Source organism: Siphateles boraxobius, unplaced genomic scaffold (assembly GCF_051911475.1).
Source record: "Siphateles boraxobius isolate OS27281-9 unplaced genomic scaffold, OSU_SipBor_1 1, whole genome shotgun sequence".
NCBI classification, from domain to species: Eukaryota; Metazoa; Chordata; class Actinopteri; order Cypriniformes; family Leuciscidae; genus Siphateles; species Siphateles boraxobius.
The window spans coordinates 9,096,161-9,119,521 of NW_027508699.1; the positions used below are offsets into that span (position 1 = coordinate 9,096,161).

Consider the following 23,361-nt stretch of genomic DNA (forward strand, 5'->3'; position numbering starts at 1 on the left):
TGTTAAGCAACGCACAAAATGTGTCTGTCACAGTGGATATTTGGTCCGATAGAAAAATGAGGGGGTTTCTTGGAGTAACTGTACACTTCATTGAGGTAGCTGATGAGAAGATAAAGCTTAATTCGAATTTATTGGCCTGCAACCGTTTCAAAGGCCCACACACCGGTGAAAGAATCAGTGAGCAATTTGAGGCCATTTGTGATGATTTTAACATTAAAGATAAATTAGACTACATTATAAGTGACAATGCAGCCAACATGAAGAAGGCCTTCACTGTGTGCTTCCCCACTGAACACGAACAAGACATGCATGATGAGGACCAACTTGATGATCCACAGCTCTGGAATGACCTAAGCGAAGAGGAGCAGCAATCCCTGGATGCTGCTATTGGAAGAAAACAGCGTCTTCAGTGTTTCACCCACACACTTCAGCTTGTGGTGGGGGATGGTTTGAAAGACACAAATATGATGTCACGTGCTCTCTCAAAATTGTCCAAAATCAGCTCATTGCTTCACACAAGCACAACATTCAAAGATGTCTTTCAGTCTGAATTTGGAGAAAAAAGCATTCCAGCTGCTGTTACCACAAGATGGAACTCAACACTGAGACAGGTACGAGCAGTAATTGAATGCGATCATCCAAGATTCTGTTGTGTTCTGGAAAAGTCTGGACATAAGGAGCTGTTGTTCACATCAAGGGAGTGGACTCAGTTAAAGGAGATGGTGGACATCTTGAAGCCGTTTGCAGAGGCAACAGATTTGACACAGGGAGAGAAGATTGTCACGATCAGCTCTGTTGTTCCATCTGTTCTTTCTTTGAATCACCACTTGGAGAAGCTGAAATCTCAGGTCTGTTTCTTAAGCAGCCTGGTCAGAAGTTTGCAAGCTTCCCTGATCAAAAGATTCCTTGGAATCTTCATAAATGTGAAAATGGCAAGCTCAATAGATACTACTGCACCATTTTCAGACCCAATCTATCTAAAAGCAGCCATCTTGGATCCAGCTTTTTCACTGCAGTGGGTGGAGTACCATGTGCTGGTCAGCCCTGAAGTCAAGGAAGTGGTTACACAAAAAGTGAAGGGTAAATATTATCAAGCTAAATAAATTTTTTTAGGTAATAGATTTTCACTTTAAATAACTGCATAATTAGCAACATTAATATTTGCATGTTTGTTTCTGCTGTGCATATCCTTTACCAGAATTGATCTTGCAAGATGCTGCTGAGAATGTGCCGGCTCCTTGTTTTGAAGCTGAAGAGCAAGAAGGTCAACAGCCTGAACATGAGGTGGGTCTGTTTGCAGCATATCATAAGAGACAGAGGAAAAACATTGGGACCACTCCAGCACATCAGCTAAGTCACTACATTGACATATCTGAAGGACAGAACGCCCTGTTGTTTTGGGCTATAAACCGGAACACCCTTCCTGCACTATTCCAAGTAGCCATCAGGGTCTTGGCAGTGCCGGCCTCTAGTGCTCCAGTGGAGCGTGTTTTAAGCCATGGAGGCATCATACTACGGCCCCATCGTGCACAAATGTCTGACAGACTTTTGGCCAATTTGATCTTTTGCAAGTGCAATCCATCATAGTGCCCAAAGAAAAGATCAATCACACTTACTGACTCAAACATTCATTTCACTCACATTGACTCTCTCTTAGCATTAAGTATGGTAGCACAGCATTTTAGGACTGTCTTCATGAGTTTGTATACATCCGTGTTGCATGTTTCCTCTCTCATTTGTAAAGTGTGGTATGGTAGCAGTTATTTCTTATGCATCTGTTTCTCAGCTATAATTCTATGAAATGATTTTGCCTTTGTTACTGGATTACCAATAAAATAGTTATTTTATAATCATTTTGAAAAACTTCAGTGTTGTTGTGATTATTATAAGAAATCATTCTAATTCTCTGTCAACTTCCCCCAGGCTTATTTGGATTTGAGTTTAAACCAATTTGAATTGAAATTTAAATTGTGTCAAACAGTCAAGGTGATGCACAGCGAGGAAGTGCGCCCCCTTGAGGCTCCAAACCCACTACAGCGGCCTACCGCTCCCATTTCCGGTTTCCACCTGCATTGGGTTATTGCTAACTTCCGATCGGGTTAGGTTATTTTCAATAACTACCATCCGTGTCTAATAACTTTCTGTGCTATCATTAGTTGGCAAAAGCCGTTCATCTCTTAAGTTGGTTTTTCCTTTCCAGGTTAAATTAACTTTCTTTTCAAAGTCATTTTGTTACTACCTTATCCCTTTTCCAGGTTTAGTGTAGTTTCTGTTTTATTTCTACATACCTAAATTACTTGATTTGGTTCAAGCAAGACAATCTTAATTAACTTTAAGCTCCCTTGTTCATTCTGTTTTGCGTGTTGTATAGGTAAAAGTCTCAGCACCTCAGCAGGTTGACCTCTGTGGGCGAGTCTGCCGACTAGCGTCGCCGGCACTGACCGTGCGGTGGCTCTCGAGTTATTTTATCTCTGCCACTGGTTGCGACACGCAGTAAGTGAAATCAGCAACCTGGTGCTTTGAAGGTTCAACCACCAAGCCGACGCACAAGTCAATTGTTGGGACCGGGGCACAAACCATAGGCGCCGCCACACCAGTTCGCTGGTGGGTTCTGGGCCCCGCCCACTTTTGCAGTGCGGTCAGCCGGTTGATATCTCTGAAATTACCAGGTTGTGTTTACGGTCACGCGCTGTTTGAGAGCGTAACCATGACGCAGAGCAACGAAGAGCCCGGGGTCACGGCGGTCAAGTGTTTAGGGCGCCGGAGAGTTTGACCACGCTAGCTGGGGCCAGCTGGGTTCGACCTCAGTTCACCTCAGGTAAAACTGAATTTTGATAAAACCCTGCCACTTACTATAGGACACAGAATATTAGATATTCCCCCGGATATATTTTCTGAGTGTTTGGTTTACCTCTTTCTCCCTAAGACACACCCTCTGAGTTAATAGTGGTTACACCACAGCGCAGGTCAATTCACCTAGGTAATACTTTCACTGCAATATTTTTGTTTTGTTTTTTCCCTCTCGATCTACTCTTCCTTTTGTTTTGTTTTGTTCTGTTGTGATCTGTTTCTTTGCACCAAGAGACCCCAAGGAAGCTAAATAATAGAGTGACAACCGAGCAGCCTCTATTTCGGGTCCCACGCTGACCTGCGTAAATTGGCCGCCTAACTGTCTACATCAGTTAGCCAAAATTTCTATAGACGGCACAGCCATACTACAGCTCGTTAGCCTCAAGACAAGCTTGCATTGGCCCTATTTCTGTGTGTTGTGTTTCTCTCGCCTACAGTGAACCAGAATGTCACGGGCCTCCAGCCCTGCGGCCCATTGGAGCAATCTGGATGCTTGGTTAAGAACCATGACAACCGGCTGTATGCCCAAGGACGTTGGCGACCCAAAACTCCTGACCCGACAGGAACTGGACGCCAACGTAGACCTGCTAATGTCCAAGGACCCCACGCAGGCCTACAGTTCAAAGGAATGGAGCCGGATAATAGGAAGCCTGGCCCACAATTTACTGGCACAAGCATGCTTGGCGGAGAAAGATAACACCAATCTGGGAAAGGAAATCGCAGGACTAAAGACTCAACTGGAGGAGGCCCGCAAACAGAAGGACCACGCGCAGGGGCGTCTGGATCAGCTACTTCGGGAGGTCGAAGCCAAGGACGAAACACGCCCAGAATTAGAAAAGGAAGTGGAAAGACTGCAAAAGACCTTGGAGGATCTGCGCACGGACACAGACAGAAGAGTGCAGTCGGAGAAACGTACCACGGAGGAACTCCTTGACAAACTGCGTCATGGCGACGCTCTTTTAAAAAGAGCAGAGATTGAATTAAAAGACCGAGAGGCCAAAGCCAAAGGCCTGTGAAAGACATTTGCAAGCAGGCTGAGCTGAAATTAATGAGCTTGTCTAACAGAGACAAGATCTAAAATATGAACTTGACGTTGTCCACAGAGAACTTAAACATTCTTACAAACTGCAGAGTGAGCTGGAGGGGGAAACACCCATCACTCCATTTCCCCTCACCAGCGAACCTGCACTTTTCAGCCAACCCCCCAAAGCTGACAGAGCGGAGGGAAGCCCACGGCGCGACACCACACTAGCCAGCCGCCACGAGTTCCCACCAGCTGAAGAAGGGTGGGGATACACAGCCCGAAGGGTCGGGCCAACCATTACCACACGGCCCCTAAAGAACTAGACAAGCTGGCTAGAAACATCCCGACCTTCACTCCCAATCCAGCAGGAGGTCACGATGTCCACTCTTATTTACAAGACATTGACTTCCACCTACAAACAGTGGCCAACGCCACTACTTGGGATAAGTTGTACCTTCTCAGGATCACTTCGAGCCGTGACGTGCGAAGTTTCCTAGACAATCAACCAGAAACTGTCAACAGGGACTACCCGCAATTGCGGCAAGCTCTGATTTGCGAATTATCCGATCCAGAATCAGACCAAGGTATCATAGCGGCAATGGATCTGAAACAAGCCCGGCTGGAAACCCCAAAAGCTTACTACGGCCGCCTCCGACAAGTCTACTTCGGATCACGCAATGAGCCAGGCATGGAAGAGAACTGGAATTTCAAAACTTTGTTCCTGCGGAATCTCCATCCTACCCTATCGCATCACCTCGGGGTTTTAGCCGAGCCACGGACTATGTCGATCCAACAACTGTGTGACTTGGCTCACAAAGCATACACCAAACAAAGAACTGTCTCTGAAAAGACCGTGAAAAACCCCACAATCTGCCCCGTCTCTGAGCACTGTTACAAACCTGTCCACAGAGAGTCACGACCATTCCAACCCAGCAGAGGTCAGCACGGTCGTGGGGGTGCCCACCCAAGGCAGCAGAACGACCGCTCTTGGGAAGCCTAGGACCGGCCTCGCCCCTCCCACAACCGAATGGGAGGGGGCACCTGGGAAGCCGGCCTGCGACCCAGAAGGAGCCGACCTCCATCTCCCCGAACACCAAGCCCAGAGAGCCGGCCGGGAGACTGCTCTCGACGGGACAGTGGTAAGCTGAAGTTGGAGCCCAAATCCAACAGAGACAATGCAGCCACGTCTGAAGCTGCAGAACTTCTGTCTTGGTAATCTGCACCCACAACGAGCCACACGACACATACCCGCACTGTTTATCAATCACCACACAAGACCCCACACCAAAACTCCTAGGGAATCTGATCGAAAAAGGAGTGGCACGTCAAACTCTACCTAACCATCACGTTGTAAAAAGAGGTGAAACTCGAAGCGCTTGTAGACACAGGATCAGACCTCACACTCATATCTGCTCAACTCTTTGAAACACTCAAATTTCAAGCTCGAAGACAGAATCGAACTCTTAACTTCCACACTTGCGAGCTGAATGTGCAGTCATACAGCCAAAATGACATCCAGCTAAGAAACGTAGCCCCCATTCACCTGGCAATTGGTCCTATGAGTCTAGTACATCCGGTCTACGTTTCACCGATGAACATTTATCCATTTCTAAAAGGCAAAGACCTGCTGGATCGATTCGAACCGTTACTGGACTTCAAATACCTGCAAGTGTGGGCTCAAGTGCGTGAACCACTCCCACTCCAGCCACACAAATCTGCTGAGCCAGACTGTCAGGTCACAGGGTTCACGGGAATTCCCTCAGCCAGACATGGCAACCCAGTCACAACAGCTGATCAGGGGTCAAGTTTGCTACTCTGCACTTTCAAAACCAGCCAAGGCTCTGATATCTACTGCCCCCAGGTCAGGACTGACCTGCAGCTGCAGGATATAACCACAACAGACATTATTCTGGCACTATGGGCAGACAAGTCAGCCATCAGTCTCTCACTATTCAATGCAATCATTGACAACACACCGGAACTGCCCTATACCAGCAAACGCACACGTTTCCCTCTCAACTCACATCCATCCTCCATAGTATCTGCAAAAGGGATCTGTGCTTTGCAACTAAAGTGGAATCACCGGTGCCTGACTCATTTTTTCCTGATCCTTCCGGACCCAGTCCACGATGTCTACATTGGAGCAGACGTTTTGATTCGCCTCAAAGCTTGGACATGTTTAATGAAGTAGTATGGGCCCCATTGACTTTACAGCCACCTGTTCCCAGCAATCATGACAATCTACTGTCGGGGCAGACCATCCCTGAAGTCTGCACTCTAATCAACGAACAAGGGACAGTGGTACCAGCGTACACTAAAGGGGTCGCTGTGTGGCTCAACATTCGACGTGGCCAAACCTTAAACTAGAGGTCTGCGCGGGACACAATTTTCAGACCCGCTCCCGCCCGCTCCCGCAGTGTTCAGTCCCGCTCCCGCCCGCTCCCGCAAAGATTTGTCATTTTTAGTACCGCTCCCGCCCGCATCTGTGATATAATGTCCCGCTCCCGCCCGCACTTTCTGTCTGACGAAAGGTCTTGGGGAAAAAAAATGCGTGCACACAAAATTCCTTACCAATACTTGGTAACATATTTATTGGTCCCATATTACGAACAGCATAATATTCACAACTGTACTTTATCTGAAGCACTAGAGGCGCTCTGTTCCTCGTCCATGCTGTCTATTTTGAACTTGAACTAGCTTTCGAATTCGAACTCGGAGCAGCGGGAAAGGAATTGTCTCTAAACAAGTGTGCGTGAGATTAGGCCCCGCCCTACCCGACAACATTCACAAGTTTAGGCTGCTTAAAACGTTTTTATTGCTGCCAATCAGAATCTCCCTCACAACTACAAATTATGTACGCTACTTTAATCATTTATATATTTTACTTTACACTCATATTTAATTTGCGGGAGTGCAGCGTATCATCCCTCCCGCCCGCACCCGCAAGTGCACCTCATCATCCCGCCCGCTCCCGCAATGACCTTTAAAAATTTGTCCCGCGCCGCACTGTTTTGCGTCGGGACCCGCGGGTCCCGCGGGACTCCCGCGGGAGTGCAGACCTCTACCTTAAACCACACGCTGGGTTTCTTCCAACCTTCACCTGGATGTGGGGACCTCGGACTCACACTCGAAGCCACACCCCTCACAGAAGTGCCATCTCGGGTAGTCTACATTCTGTTCAACAACTGCACAGCAACTGACTGAAATTTGCTCATCCTCCTATCTTAGTCAAAAGAACCGCGCAGACTTATTTTACGTGTGTCTGTGTCTGTGTGTATTTATGAGAGGGGAATAAATTACTTTAGGCCTCTGAATCCTGAAAACCTCTCTCTAAGCAAGAGGGAGCGCACACTTATCTCTGTGTGTGTGTGTGTGTGTGTGTGTGTGTGTGTGTGTGTGTGTGTGTGTGTGTGTGTGTGTGTGTGTGTGTGTGTGTGTGTGTGTGTGTGTGTGTGTGTGTGTGTGTGTGTGTGTGTGTGTGTATAAGGGGATGATTTAATGGAAGTTATGAAGGTTTTATGTTTGAACTTTGACACGCGGCTTCATCAGATCTCGCTCCACATTCCAGATATAATATTTTCACACTAACTAGATTTTAAAAACATTCTGTTCTTTAAAAGTATATAAATGAAACGGTTATGAAATGTGCATCTAGTCATTTACGAATATAATATTTTTCATACAAACTAAATTTGAAAAACATTCTGTTCATTTAAAAGTATGTAAATGAAACGGTTATAAAATGTACATTTAGTCATTCACAAATATCTTACACTAAAGTTGAAACACATTCTGTTCTTTAAAAAGTATATAAAATATCTTTTAAAAATAAAAATCATCCTCCATGTTTTAGAGATACATACAGGTTATGAATGGGTTTACAAAAATAAAATTAACTTACTAATTCACCGGGATGAAAAAAGATCCCGCATGCGTTTCTCTCTCTCACACAGTCTCTGATTCAGAGGGGAGTGGTGAGTGTTCAGTGTTCAAGATGTGACATTGTGAATGTTTTTCTAGTATTTATTTCAAAGTATAATCTTAAACGTTTAAATATGATCTTTTAAAATGAAAAGATTGTTTAAATTAAAATCTTTAAAGTTTTAATACATTCGTATCTTCTATTTATCTTTTAGTAGATTACTGTAATGATTTTGTTTAATGGTGACCTAAAGTATAATGTTTATTAATATAGTCATAGCCATAATGATTTTTGTACTGTAACAGCATATGCTACTCCGTACACCTAAACACCACCCTCACAGAAATCAGCATTTTTACATTGTTTTTACATACTGTTTTGCACTCACACACACTAACCCGGCTCCATAAAATTAACTTGTCTCTATTTGTAAATTAAATGATTATAAATAAAGTATATAACTCAATGAATAATAACAAGTCTGTTACTAAAATGAATTCAAACAATTTAAACATAGTTTTAGCTATATTAATTAATATATAAATAAAAAAGTATATAAATATAAAAATACCTTACATTTCCATAGTGCTGAAGACTTAGTTCTTTATGCAATGATAAAAACAGTCCAAAGTCATAAACAAAGCCCTCCTGGTTCCTTCAGTGATAAACTACAGGGTGAAATGAATGCATGACCCCCGAGATACAGGTCAGATGAGCCTCTGGGACACAATGTCATAGCATATGTAAAGTTAGTCTGCTTTCCAGAGTTTTATTCATACTAAATTCATTTAAAAGCATAATATTAAAAGTTTCAATTAGATCTTTTAAAATGAAAAGACCGTTTAAATCAAAGCTTTAACGTTTTATTAAAATCGTATCTTCTATTTATCTTCTTAGAAGACTTATGTATGATATAAATGATTTTGCATAAATTTAACCTAACGTATTATTTTTTACTAAACAGTTTAAAGCAATTTTAAAATTTTAAAGCAAAAACAGTGCTTTGGCATCTTAGATCTTATACAAAATATATCAAATATATTACAATATTTCAAACAGTATTTTTGTCCATGCCACATGAAACATGTTGTCAAAGTTTGTCACAATGGTTTTGTTATGTTTTGTAGTTGTTGTTTGTAAGAAATCCCAGGACTCTACATTGCTCTAATTTAGATGAAGTTGTATCATTTAGAAAACCACCGCACATTTTCAGAGGCGATGTGCCTCTGCGGTCCATCACGCAGCACATTTAATTTTACTCGTCTTAATTCAAAGCATGATCTTACTTTTTCTACTGTAGCTATGATCTATTGCACGTTTAAGGTGTATATAATTTTTACTTTTCTTGTATCTCCCGAACTATCCTTAATCAGTGTGGAAACATACAGGCTGAAACCCTTTACAGAGAATATACTATCGGTTATCTACTCAAAATATATATGTAGAACTTTAAAATGTTAGCATTTGTTGATGCGACAGTTTGTCTGTAGGCCGCATGAACAGCCTTTGGGAGAGCTGATGATACTATATAGCAGGAAACATGCCCTTTGACCTCCTCCATTTTGGAGGCTTTTTTGTCAAATACCTTACAACTTAGTCCTTAAGCGGCTATAGTAATTTAATGCCATGTGTAACCTGAAAAAAACAAGAGATGATAAAAAATGTCAACGATGACCTACCGTGGACCTCATGCTACAGCTGAAGTACTGAAAGAACATTGTGGACACACAGCTCTGACGTTTAGAGTATTTTGCCCAGACTCTTCTGTATAGAAGACAAAAGAAGACAAATCATTTCTGGACCAAAAACTTTTGCACCCTCACTCCTCTTACCACCTCATCAAAAGACATGTCTAAAAGTGAGAATTTTCTCTATAATTTTCTCTACGATGTTTTATTTAAAAAGATTGTTTATACATAAGGAAAAAAATTCATTAGTGTTTTAAACAAGCTATTGCTGTTTAGCTTACCCTCTAGCATGCTTTGTTGCTCTTACACATTGTTATATGTTCTATATCAAATGTTTTTGGCGTCATATGTTTCAGAAAAAATATATATATATATTTCCCCCCCATCCAATCACAGTTTACTGTAGTTGGCCGCTGCGGGGTTTCCATAAAGGACTTTAAAATAAATGTTTTGGTTTTTATTCAGTTTTAAATCTTATTTAGATTATTTTAGTCATACATGGTTATATGTGCATAGGCCTATTTTATTATTTAATCTGTATTTTATTCCTCTTCAGTTACTTACGCTACTTTTTAAATTTCGGTAGGCTACTTTTTAATTCTTCCTTTACTTTGTCTTTGATTTTAACTTTTAGCACTTTGCATGATAAAATTGTTTAAAATGTAAGCTATAAATATGAATGGCACAATGTGATAACCAAATATATATAAAAGTTAAGTCAAAGCTATTTATATAGCCTAGCGTTTTTTCACAATACACATTCTCATAATGTAGTTATACATTCTGACGCTGGGCACCGTCAAGCGTCTTGTTTCAGATGGTTCAATATTTATGATATTATGCTCCCTTGAATGGAAAAGAACTGTAAACTTCATCATTGTACTGTAATGCACTGCGTTACTGCCTATAGGATGATTGCATGATTTTTTCCATTTAAAATAACATGGTCTTTCCTTTTCTCTCGCTCTCTCTAAAGACAGCAAACACTGCAGGACAATAGGGTATCCAAGTAACATGTTAGTGTGGTTTATATTTATTTTTAATGAGAAACATTATAGAGTGGAACAGGCGTTTTCTGGAAGTAAAAACACTTCCGGTAACCAGCGACTATGAAAAAGGGGGGAGGTACGCTATTGGGTGTATAATGAACAATTGACAGATGAACTGACAGATATTTTATGTAAACAGGCAAAATCTCTGCATCTGATGGTGGCCATGTGTTTTCGCCTGTCATAACAGGTTTAACTCATGGCTCCTCCTTTGAGATCAACATGACTTCTGCCAAATCAAATGTACCGGCAAATTGTAAGTGTAATAAAACAGTTTTCGCCTAAGTAATGCATTAAATTAATCTTAATTAAGCAGTCCGAGTTAACTATTTGGGACCAATTGGAAATTTACATTCTGATCTAACAGCGTCATGTACAAATTTGTCATGCTCCTGGATTATTTTACTATACTACATTACTATAGCCTTTTATTTACTGCTGATTTTATCAAAGCCACGAATTAACTCAAATCATGGTTGCAATAATAAAGTAAATGAACAATTGACAGATGACCTGGCAGATATTTTATGTAAACAGGCAAAATCTCTGCATCTGATGGTGGCCATGTGTTTTCGCCTATCATAACTGGTTCAAGCTCCTTCGAGATTAGCACGACTTCTGCCGAATCAAATGTACCGGCAAATTGTAAGTGTGATACATGAGAAACTATTAAAACAGTTTTTCGCCTATGTAATTTATAAAATTAATCTTAATTAAGCAGTCTAAGTTAACTATTTGGGACCAATTTTAAGGAAAGTTACATTCTGATCTAACAGCGTCATGTACAAATTTGAAATATTTTTGGTACTATTGAATCAAGTTTTGTAGAATAAGTCATGATGAATTTATTTTATCTGGTGTCATGCTCCTGGATTATTCAGAATTGTAACTATAGTCTTTTATTTTACGGCACTTATTTATTTTACTACAGATTTTATCAAAGCCAAATACTGTCCAAAAGGGGCGACTGGGAAAGAAGAGAAACAGGTCAATACAAGGTTAGATTCAATCCTTATATTATTTCCCATTTTGCCTTCATTTTCATTTTCCTTTTCCTCTTTTAATTTTTCAAGTTTTATATTCTCAGATCATCAAGGGTTTCTGAAAGCAAAACCAGTCAGTTGGTTGAAAAAATGAAGAACATTGATCCAATCATTGACGATCTTGACTTGCACAATGAATCCGTTGCAAATGTGCGAGCGAATCCAACACGCCGGATGAAGATGAGGGAACTGCTTGACTGTGTGAATTGTGAAAGCATTGCCAAGCACCTGGTCAACGCTTTGTTCAAGCATGAAGAATATCTCATGAAGAAACTGCAGTAACAACTGTTGTATTGTTTGGCATTATGTATTTTTTAATAATTGATTGGTGATGGAGTTTTAATTTTTGTATTGAGAACCAAGTATATTGTACAAGTGAGAAGAATCCAAACTGGGCACAAAATAAACAGCGGCAAAGTTTGTATTTCTTAAAGTTTTTAAGCTTAGATATCTTTAAATACATTTTAATGTTTTTTCATTCTACTTGACCTTATGATTATAATAATCAATTATAATAATCAAATAAAATGTATTTTTTTTATTACCATCAAATGAGAAACAACTTAACATCACATCAAGCTTTGTTGAAGTAATTTTTACTTCTTCCTAAAGACAACACTTAATTCAATTTCCAGGTTAGTTTTTAACAAATGATTGGTCAATAATTGAACAATTGCATGATACCATCCTCTGTGAACTAAAGCAAATGCACTAACATTTAGAGTCTTTACGGAGTAAAGATTTTGTAAAAGGTTTTCTTTATTAAATAACATTTGTTAAGGTTGTACCTGTTGACATAAAACGTTAAGTAATATCCAACACGTGTGAATTGTTCGCCATAGATCCATAACACACATTTAGAAAGTAGATAGGATCGAATTTCTTTTGTGCATACTTTAAGTTAACAATTAACAAAGAATTCTCCCCTGAAGTGTTTATTAAATTGTCTAGAGTGAAATTAAAACATTACCGAATTCACGGGGTGTTTAATAACTTCAATAGTTAATAAGCATCGGCTGATTTAAGTTTTTCTTCAAACAATGGTAATTTTCTGATAAATCACTGTGTTTTGTTGTATGTGGATTAACTTCATTTACATAAGTAAATTGAACAAGCATCAAATATTGTTTTTGGTATAATTAACATGAACATATTGAGTTAAGCCAAAACTTAACTTCAGCCAAAAGCCAAAACTTTGTTAAAACAAAACAAAACAAAAATATTTTTCATAAACTGACCAGTATTTTTAAAATGTTGTAAAACAATCCACTATTATAAACTATTAATTTGTAAGAATCAAGATACATTTTTTTTTTAGTAGCTATCTTAACAAGATCTTCTCTTTTAAAAGAAGCAAAAAATAATTTCATTTCATTTTTTATATCATCTGGACTTAAATAAAACATATCCAAAAGAATTTTTTAAAAATTTGATATATTTTGGATTTTATGAGTTGTGTCTCCTGAGATACGTTGCATGATTAGGGTATAAAAAAGGACCATGTCATTCATCTGTTAACTGTTACTGCCACTGTATGTTTAAAACAACTCATTTGTGTAATCTCGACTCAAATGGATAAAGTAAAATGTTTGAAAGTATTGTGTTGATTTAACTCCATTTACTTAAGTAATTATTTTGGTCTACTTAACTGAAACATGTTCTTTCAACATGACAATATTGAGTTAAGTCAGTTTAACGCAATGCATTGTGTTTGAATGAGAAAGCTAATACAGCGGTGTTAAATGAAAAATGCTTTTTAAATAAACTGAACAGTATCCTAAAATAATTTTCGGCTGAATTCTCTCGGATGACATGCAGGAGATAGTTATTTATGGCGTCCTGATGTTGACCCCCACCGTACACACCAGGGGCGAGGGCGGGCCAGCAATCGCAGGGCTGATAAACTCTACACAGAGCCAGCCTCAGTTATCGCACACAAGCCATATTTCCTAACCGCTGTGTATGCCGGTAATGCTGCTAAACCCCGTTTTGACACTACAGACAGATGCTTCAACGACGTTGGATTCATAATCGTAAAAAAACGCGACTGTGGAGGTACTACAACATCTCATTGATCAAAATTGGAAGGAATTGATCAGAAGCTCCTGTTTGTCTGAGCCTGACGCAAAACTACACTTCTTCGACTCACGCTTCAGACCCAAAAACACAAGCTTCCGAGCGTTGAAGCACAAGGCCTGGACGATTGTGCTGCAAGGACTCGCTCAAGAGATTCCGGAAACTATTTGAATCTTTCACCATCAAACAGTTTCCTATTTGAAAATCTAGAAACCTCTGAAATGGCGACGCAAAAGCTGACGGAGAACGACTGCCCGTCGAGTTCCGGCGATTCGGGACACAAGTATCATCTGGCGTGTGAGTGCTCCACGGGGAAAGAGTGTCGTTTAACCCTTATGGGTCCAAGGTGTTTTTGGGGTCCTGGAGGTGTTCTGACCTGCTCTGACATTTGTGCTTTTTTCAGTTATTTATAAACATGTTAATGGCAAAGGTGTAAATTCACTCTATATAGCACAAACAGGGCTACCATAATATGTGAGCAAGATGTATGTACATGTTTGTATTTTTGAGAGAATATTGTTTATGCCTGGTTATTGAAAAAACTAAAACTTAAAGTCTCTGAAATAAGGCCACAAAACACATACTAAATATGTGTCCACAAGACTTTTGACTAATGGATGTTCTCACCTAGGATTTTTGCTTCAAAATGATCTGAAAATCATCCTGCCAAATGATTCACATAAAACAATACATTGATTTAAATTTAGTAAAACGCTTTTTGTTTGGAAAGGCAATATGCGAAATGGGCGTGACTCATGTATAATGGTCTGATTCACACCTGTGAAGACAAAAGACCTGCTTAATGAGCCTGCATAATGAGCTTTTCACAGGTGTGTCACTGAGCCACAAGAAAGAATACAAGGACACAAGAAAAGAAATATATATAAACTACAAAATTGGTTCACAGTTGGAAACATCTAGAAAAAAATAGTATTTTTCCACCTGTATTTTTACTTGCAAATTGTATAATATCCAAGGTGAACATTTCTAGTAATTGTGTAGTTAATTATCATACTGTATTTTCAGAAAGTATTGGATATGTATCCTCTCCCCAAATTTGTCACTAATAAAACACAATACAAATAATTTGAAGAGAAGGATTATATTGACCTTTTAAGATTTTGTTTACATCTACCTTGTAAATATATTATTTGCTCTTTTATTAAAAAGGTTACAATTACAGCAACAATTAAAACAACAATATTTCAAGTGTAATATTTCTTTGTAAAAACTAAAGTATACATTTTATCATACATATTTCAAAGTTAAGGATTCATTAGTTTGAATAAAGCCTACATTGGAACAAACACTAAAATAGCATTCTAGTTGATGACTTTATTTTTGACAAAACAAACATAGCCTAATATATTTAACATTTGAGCAGAAATTGGTGAACAAAAGCTTATTCAATGTGGCAGTAGTCTAGTTTACAGAAAACAGTTAATAATCTATCCAAAACTAGTCAACGAAATGTTGTCTTTCATATTTCTTCTAACATAGGTATATCGTTTTTTTTTTTTATGATAGGCTATATTAGGGCATATAAATATTAATTTGCAGTCTAATACGTTGCTAATACAAAGACATTTTAACGTTATTTCAACATATTTCAGTCGATTTTCACTCATCTCAGTATAGCAATAGGGTTTGGTAAAAACTGTTCAGTTCATTCATTCACACACGCGATTCATATTCTAGTTTAAAACAGTTTAAAGCAATTTTAAAATTTTAAAGCAAAAACTGTGCAGTTTTTGTGCAATCTAAGAACTAATCTAAAAACTCTGCATTCTAAGTACAGTTTTTGCTTTAAAATTTTAAAATTGCTTTAAACTGTTTAGTAAAAAAATAATACCTTAGGTTAAATTTATGCAAAATAATTTATATCATACATAAGTCTTCTAAGAAGATAAATAAAATATACGATTTTAATAAAACGTTAAAGATTTGATTTAAACAGTCTTTTAAAAGATCTAATTTAAACTTTTAATATTTTGCTTTTAAATGAATTTAGTATGAATAAAACTCTGGAAAGCAGATTAACTTTACATATGCTATGACATTGTGTCCCAGAGGCTCATCTGTCCTGTAACTCCTCTCGTCTCTTTGAGGGTGTGAAGCTTCATTTCACCCTGTAGTTTATCACTGAAGGAACCAGGAGGGCTTGTAGAAGAACTACATCTTCAGCACTATGGAAATGTAAGGTATATTTATATTTATATACTTTTTTATTTATATATAAATGAATATAGCTAAAACTATGTTTAAATTGTTTGAATTCATTTTAGTAACATACTTGTTATTATTCATTGAGTTATATACTTTATTTATAATCATTTAATTTAAAAAATGGAGATTAGTTAATTTTATGGAGCCAGGTTAGTGTGTGTGAGTGCAAAACAGTATGTAAAAACAATGTAAAAATGCTGATTTCTGTGAGGGTCGTGTTTAGGTGTACGGAGTAGCATTTGCTGTTACAGTACAAAAATCATTATGGCTCTGACTATATTAATAAACATTATACTTTAGGTCACCGTTAAACAGAATCATTACAGTAATCTACTAAAAGATACATAGAAGATACGAATGTATTAAAACTTTAAAGATTTTAATTTAAACAATCTTTTCATTTTAAAAAATCATATTTAAACTTTTAAGATTATACTTTGAAATAAATACTAGAAAAACATTCACAATGTCACATCCTGAACACTGAACACTCACCACTCCCCTCTGAATCAGAGACTGTGTGAGAGAGAGACAAACGCATGCAGGATCTTTTTTCATCCCGGTGAATCAGTAAGTTGATTTTATTTTTGTAAACCCATTCATTACCTGTATGTATCTCTCTAAAACATGGAGGATGATTTTTATTTTGAAAATATATTTTATATACTTTTTAAAGAACAGAATATGTTTCAACTTTAGTGTAAGATATTTGTGAATGACTAAATGTATTTTTTATAACCGTTTCATTTACATACTTGAATGAACAGAATGTTTTTCAACTTTAGTTAGTATGAAAAATATTATATCTGGAATGTGCAGCGAGATCCGATGAAGCCGCGTGTGAAAGTTCAAACATAAAACCTACATAACTTCCATTAAATCATCCCCTTATACACACACACACACACACACACACACACACACAGAGAGATAAGTGCGCGCTCCCTCTGACTTAGAGAGAGGTTTTCAGGATTCAGAGGCCTAAAGTAATTTATTGCCCTCTCATACATACACACAGACACAGACACACGGAAAATAAGTGCTCGCGGTTCTTTTGACTAAGATAGGAGGATGAGCAAATTTGAGAGAGGGATACAGTAATTTATTGACGACGGACTTGCTAAAACAACAGATACCATCCTTGTGCACAGGCACACACACTTAACTCAGAGACTCGTAGAGAGAGAAAGAAATGCTCTAGGAGCTTTTCAACTTTAACCCCTTTTCTTCACCACAGTGAAAAAGTAAGTGTTGATTTTATTTTTTGTTTTGAAATAACTGCTTCAGTCGCTTTTTATTTTAAAGGACCCATTCATAACCTGTATGTTTTTTCTCTGGGATCTTTTTTTGTTTTGAAAATATATTTTATATACTTTTAAAGATCAATGCTTTTTCAAATCTACTTAGTGGAAGATATTTTGTAAATGACTAAATGTACATTTTATAACCATTTTAAATGTACAATGCTTTTTAACTTGAGTAACCGGGGTGGGAGGGAAATTACGGCTTTTCAAAGCCAATAACATCAAAACCATCAAAGCCAATAAATCTCAAACCTTCTGTCACTTCTGATAAACCATTATCATCAAAGCTTATGTTCATTATGTTAACATCAAAACCACCTGTCAAAATAACTTATTATACACGGGTCAATAGTTCAAAACTAACTGTCAACTTGATATATCATACCCCCGGATCAAAACCAACTGTCAACTTGATTTATCATATCCTGGTCAATAGGTCAAAACTACCTGTCAAAAATTCCTTTCAACCGGATGATCGATGGCTGACAAGGGTAAAGGTTAATCCCTAGATCAAAGGGTTCACCGGAAGGGCAGGAGGCGGGGCTAAGTCACAGGTCACCATCAATCATTTTGACACAAGCTGCATCTTAATAACTACTGACCTCAAGCAGACAAGACTTGAAACCCCACAGACCTACCAAGGCCGATTCCGACAAGCCTACTTTGGAGCACGGAACGAGCCAAGTATGGAAGTGGATTTCAACTTCAGAACTCTATTTCTCCGAAATCTGCATCCCACAGTGAGTCATCACATGGGCGTCCTGGCCTGTCCATGGACCATGTCTACCCAACAGCTACGAGACTTGGCCCACAAAGCTTATGTCAAGCAAAAGACTGTGTCCACAAAGACTGTGAAAAACCACACAATCTTCCCTGTCTCCGATTACTATTCAGAGATGACTCTAGAGGGCGCCCCACAACACCACAGACCTTTGTACAGAGAGTCAAGACAGTTCCAGGCCAGCAGAGGGCAGGACAACCGCAATGGTGCTCGTCCGGGCGCTCTGAAAGATTCTGGGACCGGCAACACCCATCCAACAACACAAATGGGTGGAGCCACCTGGGAAGCCAGCCGGCGACCCAGAAATAGCCGATCCCCATTGTCCGGAGCATCAAGGCCAGAAAGCCGGCATCGGAACCCCTCTCAATGTGCCACTGGTAAGCCCAAGTCTAAACCCACATCAGATCAAAGCAGTGTAGCCACGTCAGAGAGAGCAGAGATCCTGAAGGTGCTGATCGATTGATCATCCGGTGCTGATCGATTGCTGTTCCTGATCCTGATCGATTGCTCCTGTCTGCCTAGCTGCCTGCTGTGTTTTGTTTGCTTCGAGGCTGTAAGCTCCGTCTAAGCCTCGTATTAGCTTTGTATTTCTTTCTGTTTTGAACCATCATTTACTACCATTTCTAGTTGTTTATACTACTAAATACAGCTTAGACAACATCTCAGATTAACCTGACATCGCTAGCTTCCGTTATTGTTAGCACAACATTAGGTATGTAACGATACACTTGCAACCGGTTGAAAATCGATACAAATGTGTGACGATTCAAGTCAGTTGAAATGTTAAACGAATCGCGATAGACGTTTTAAGCAGGGGCGTTTACTGTAGCCTACTGTGAAGTTGTGAACCTCGCTTTACAGGCACAATAGCAGCAAGCACACACTGGCGCGAAGCTAGCGAGTGTTTTCACTTCATTCATGGAACTTGAGCTTGTGTGAGCCAAGCTCAACTTCTATAGGAATGGACTGAAAACGCTCGGTTTGCTCCGCTCGCGCAGCGTCAGTGTGTGCCTCACTGGTGTGCACGCGCCGTCAAACACATGGCGACAGCAAGCGTAGATATTGACTCATCAAATCGGAGGTGTGGCGTCATTTTGACTTGCCGTAGACTAATAATAATCACCACCTTGAGAAGCACAAGTCACCTCCGTTTTCATGTAAAAGGCATTAATACGACAAGTGCGAGAGCCACGGAGATCACAAGGTGCACCAGTGTTTCCGTGGCAACCAGGTGTTGTATTTATTTTACGATCTCTTTCTCTAAATGTGTACTTGGATATATATTTTTATATAAATATAATTTATTGATGGTTATGGCATATTTTTCTAAATGTGTGTTTTTTTCACTCTTGCTAGTGTAATGATACAAATTATACCCCTCTAAATGTGGTACTAATTTTACATAGTCTTTTACTTAGTGTGGGAAGGTACCATCCACCATCTTGACCAGACAGACAGAAAGACTGAGTTGAAACAACCTTGAAGGAATTTTTTTTTAAATTTCAATGTAGTTTTTTTATTTGACAAATATATTTCAAAAAGAAATGTGCAGCATTTTGTCTGAGAAATAATAAAAGGGAAACTTTTTCATTTATAATTTCTTAAATTAATCACTTGTTAAAAAAATCGCGAGAAAATCGCATTTTGAAACCAGTATCGTGAATCGTATCGCATCGTGAGTTGAGTGAATCGTTACAGCCCTACACAACACGCTATTAACTCGCTAGCCTGTTAACGCGCCACCCGTGCGCTCAGTTATTTATTTGTTTTTCTCTCGCGCGCCCGCGCCTGTGAGTTCATAAAAAAGTACCGAGTCAAGTGAGTCAAGTACCGAGTCAAGTGAGTCAAGTACCGAGTCAAGTACCGAGTCAAGTGAGTCAAGTACCGAGTCAAGTGAGTCAAGTACCGAGTCAAGTGAGTCAAGTACCGAGTCAAGTGAGTCAAGTACCGAGTCAAGTGAGTCAAGTGCTGAGTCAAGTGCCGAATCAAGTACCGAGTCAAGTGAGTCAAGTACCTGAGCGGCCCCATGCCTTGCTCTGGTCTCCAGGCCTCCTGCCTCTCCACGGGCCTGGCCCTCCACCCCATCCCCCGTCGACCTCCCTCCGGAGCTCTTAGGAGCGTCTGGAAGCCGCTCCTTAGAGGGGGGGTTATGTGAAGATCTGCGGCTGGAGTGCCCGCCTGAGCCTCTGTGGGGAACTTCTTCGTAGGTTATTGTTTCCATTATGTTTTACCCTGGACTGATTATGGTTTATTTTATGCACCTGTGTTTGATTATCTTGTTTAGCGCACCTGTCTTAAGCCTGAGTTGCCGTTTGTACCTTTGCTGAGTATTGTAAGTGTCTTACTGCATCCTAAGCGTTTTCCTAGTTCCTTAGTGTTTTCTAGTTTCACGGTTCCTGGACTTCCCGCCTGTATCTGGTCTTCCCGTTTGCCTTATCCCTGCATTGTATGATTGCTGATCTGGACTGCTTACCTGGTTTTGACTTCTGCCTGTTTCCCTGTACCTGTCTCTGGATTCTCCTCATAATAAAGCCTGCGTTTGGATCTCCTCTGTCCTTGTTCCATGTGCAGTTTCATGACAATAACCTAGAATACCGTCTAACACTTAAAGGCTGCTCTGTTAAGTCTTCGTCGTCAGTTAGGAACCTGGGTGTGCTCTTTGATACCAATCTTTCATTTGAAAGTCACGTGTCTAGTGTCTGTAAAACCGCATTTTTCCATCTTACAAATATATCTAAATTACGTCATATGCTCTCATTGACAAATGCGGAACAACTAGTTCATGCGTTCATGACATCAAGGCTAGATTATTGTAATGCTCTACTGGGTGGTTGCCCTGCACGCTTAATAAACAAACTACAGCTAGTTCAAAACGCAGCCGCTAGAGTTCTTACCAGAACCAGGAAGTACGACCATATTAGCCCGGTTCTGTCAACACTGCATTGGCTCCATATTAAAAATCGTTTAAATTTTAAAATATTGCTGATTACTTACAAAGCACTAAATGGTTTAGCTCCCCAGTACTTGAGCGAGCTCTTAACGCATTATAGTCCTTCACGTCTATTGCGATCTCAAAACTCCGGCCAGTTGATAATACCTAGAATATCCAAATCGACTGCTGGCGGTAGCTCCTTTCCTATTTAGCACCAAAACTTTGGAACAATCTTCCTAACATTGTCCGGGAAGCAGACACAGTCTGTCAGTTCAAAGCTAGACTAAAAACACATCTCTTTGACCTAGCATTCACATAACACTCTATAGACTTCTATAATTCAATATTAGGCTGCTTAGATTAGGTCAGCCGGAACTGGGAACACTTCCCTTAAATCCTGATGTACTCGTTACATCATAAGAAGAATGGCATCTATGCTAATTTTAGTGTCTTTGTTTATCCCGAGGTTTTTCCGCAGCCTGCCGGATCCAGGCCGTTTCCAGATCTGACGAAGGACTTTCGCCTGGACCTGATGACAATGCAGTGCGGAAGTGCCAACTAGCCTCTCCCTATGGAGGATCCCTATACCACTCTACAGATAAAGCGTTGTGGAATTTTTCGGTTCGCGTACCTACCCAAAGATAAAATAAAATTCTGCATCAAAATTTATAGACAAGACAAGTAGTTTGTTTAGTCATGGTTTGTAAGGAATTACAAACCTGCGCACATATATTCAAACGCACATAACTATAGAATAAATTCTTAATGCGCATGTGAACGCCATCAGCGTCTATCACAGGTTCACGTTTAAAGTCTGTTTAGATAGAACGGTGTCGTCTTAGCAGCCCCTAATTTAATAACAAATGATCATTTAGACGGAAGTGAATCAGCTGGAAAAAACATTTTTCAAGAACCACTATAAAACCTAACCAATCTCTGTTACCTTAAATTATATGTTTATCTCTGTAAAGCTGCTTTGAAACAATCTACATTGTTAAAAGCGCTATATAAATGAGGATGACTTGACTTGACACCAACACCTGTTCCAGGCATGCGATGACATCACAAGAACACACAACCAGATTGTCTACTGGAAAAAGGTGAAAGGACACTCAAGACAACCGGGCCTTGACAAAGACTTGAATGACCGAACTGATGCCCCTGCCAAGACTGGCACACTGCACGGCACTCTATGGTCACCTCCAACCCACCCACCTACCTTTAATATTGCTGTGATATTGCTATTGCTTAGTGCTGCGTTCGATACTATCGATCATAAAATACTCTTGGATCGACTACAAAACTACACTGGTGTTCAGGGACAGGCATTAAGCTGGTTTAGATCGTACTTATCAGACCGTTACCATTTTGTCTGTTTAAATGGGGAAAAATCAAAGATAACGTCAGTAGACTATAGAGTGCCGCAAGGATCGGTGTTAGGCCCTCTGCTATTCTCAATATATATGCTGCCACTTGGTAATATTATAAGAAAACATGGAATTAATTTCCACTGTTATGCTGATGACACTCAATTATATATCTCATCACGACCAGATGAAAACACTAACTTATCTAAATTGACAGAGTGTCTAAATGATATAAAATGCTGGATGACGTGTAATTTCCTGCTATTAAATTCAGATAAAACGGAGGTACTACTTATTGGTCCAAAAAACTACCCACAAAATCCCTTACAATACAACTTTAATTTAGAAGGATGTCCAGTTACTTTATCCACTACAGTAAAAGACCTGGGTGTTATACTAGACCGCAACTTGACTTTCGAAAATCATAATTCATATATTACAAGAACAGCCTTTTTCCACCTTAGAAACATTGCTAAGCTACGCAACATGCTATCTGTTTCTGATGCAGAAAAGTTAGTTCATGCATTCATGACCTCGAGACTAGATTACTGTAATGCTTTATTAGCTGGCTGTCCTGCATCCTCAATCAACAAGCTACAGTTAGTGCAAAATGCAGCCGCTAGAGTTCTTACTAGATCAAGAAAATATGATCATATAACACCTATTTTATCATCTCTACACTGGTTACCTATTAAGTTACGTATCAATTACAAAGTATTCCTACTGACCTATAAAGCCCTAAATGGTTTAGCTCCTGTGTATTTAACAGACCTTCTATCGCCATACAATCCATCGCGCTCTTTAAGATCACTAAATTCGAGGCTTCTGGTCATTCCTAGGATATCTAAGTCCACTAAAGGAGGGAGGGCGTTCTCGCATTTAGCTCCTAAACTCTGGAATAGCCTTCCTGATATTGTACGAGACTCAGACTCGCTGTCCCAGTTTAAAACTAGATTAAAGACGCATCTCTTTAACCAAGCATTCACTTAATGCTTAACCTTTGATACTACTGCTGAATCAGTTCGAATGCATTAACATTATGAACATCAGCTATGCTAATTATTTCCCATCTGCCTTTCTGCTGTTATCTCGGGACGCT

General features: G+C 39.5%; 1 long non-coding RNA gene across 2 annotated transcripts; it reads left to right on the forward strand.

Moving 5' to 3' along the window:
* Positions 1 to 10,258: 10,258 nt before the first annotated feature.
* Positions 10,259 to 12,076, forward strand: LOC143716221 (uncharacterized). 2 transcript variants are annotated; one of them, XR_013196285.1, is made up of 5 exons: positions 10,259 to 10,500; positions 10,673 to 10,789; positions 11,071 to 11,178; positions 11,465 to 11,531; positions 11,621 to 12,076. It is a non-coding gene; the product is annotated as an uncharacterized LOC143716221 (long non-coding RNA). The 2 variants fall into 2 exon arrangements; XR_013195987.1 differs by lacking the exon at positions 10,259 to 10,500 and having other exon boundaries at positions 10,651 to 10,789.
* The last annotated feature ends 11,285 nt before the right edge of the window (positions 12,077 to 23,361 follow it).